The following is a 1,346-nucleotide window of genomic DNA, read 5'->3' on the forward strand; positions in this document are numbered from 1 at the left end:
TTCTGAACATACAACATAGAGTAGCACCACTTCCCAGAGCTCTTATTCGTATTTTAGGTTCCAATGCCCCATACTTTTTACATTAAAATGAATTTTATTTGTTGTGTATGGTGACAACAGGTATTTTTAAATAAACTAGCGTATTCTTCCCCCTTTTATCTTACTTCGTCACTGTTTACCTTACCTGGGCAAACATCACTAACTCTTACTCTTGTCTGTATCACTAATTCTATCCATTTGCTCAGTCGTACCTGAAGATTAGAGCATGTTCCTTAGGACTCAAGAGAGTCTCATTACAAGCTTCTTAATGGCCCCACTTCATTACTTTTGTCAAGATATGGATATTGAATAGAGCATACGCGAGGAGCTTTGCTAGATACTAAATCTGCTGCAATGAATGTACAGAGGTCACAATGTTAGTGAGAGAGACAGACAGGTAAACAAGTACTATGTGCTAAATCCTAAAGCAGGGGTATATCCTGTTTTCAAAGATTGATTTATTTTGGTGGTAGTGAAATGTTACCTCCCACTCCTCTCTTTCCAGAAATGATTATATACTCTACCTAAGTTCAGCCTAGTGCACAACTTTTACACAATGTGAAACTCTTAATTTTCATTTTATTTTTGTTCTACAATCAGCCTTTACCTTTGTAAGAATATATAGAATAGATCTAAGTATATAGATGGGATTATTCATTTACTCATACACACTGAATGCTTGAATAATGCCATGTAACTGCTATTACCTTAAACACTCATCTGGCAGAAATCAAGTCTTTTTGTGTTTTCTTGGTTGCGTGTTCACTTCAAGTAGACTGATCCTATGATCCAACTTGTTATTTTACAGACAAATGTGCTGTAGTTTAACTGGTGCCCTTGGAAATAAAGACACAAAACCATGTGTAATAAACCAACAGGGAGATGATTTATTTGTCTGATCTCCAACATCAGCATTATGAAACTTCTGAATATCTCTAACACTTCACTAACTCAGTACACACTGGGAAAAGCCAATCACTAGGGCCCAGAACCCTGTTATTATTTTAGAATTATAAAATAGATTAAAAAGGAATTATTTTATTAAAAACTAATTAATAAATATTATAAATTGTATTAAAGTTATTTAAAATTTTTAATTAAAATTTTTAGTTATTGTTTTAAAAAATTATAACATAATTATCATACAATTATTATTTCTTTGACAGACTCTTAGAGAAAATGTCTCTTTGGAATAACAACTGCCTCAATCAATGGAATATATAAAAGTACTTTTTATATATGCAAAATCGAGTAGATAGGGGATTTAAAAAATAATTTATTTCAAAGTTGACAGGATGATTTCATTG

General features: G+C 32.1%; 1 protein-coding gene across 1 annotated transcript in view; it reads left to right on the top strand.

Annotated features, from left to right (window-relative positions):
- The window catches only part of LRRC49 (leucine rich repeat containing 49), a 149,360-nt gene that overhangs the window by 124,836 nt on the left and 23,178 nt on the right, over positions 1-1,346 (top strand). The window lies entirely within an intron of this gene.

The sequence above is a fragment of the Echinops telfairi genome, unplaced genomic scaffold (genome assembly GCF_000313985.2).
Source record: "Echinops telfairi isolate 266 unplaced genomic scaffold, ASM31398v2 ScPeMD7_7475;HRSCAF=8513, whole genome shotgun sequence".
Classification (NCBI taxonomy): Eukaryota; Metazoa; Chordata; class Mammalia; order Afrosoricida; family Tenrecidae; genus Echinops; species Echinops telfairi.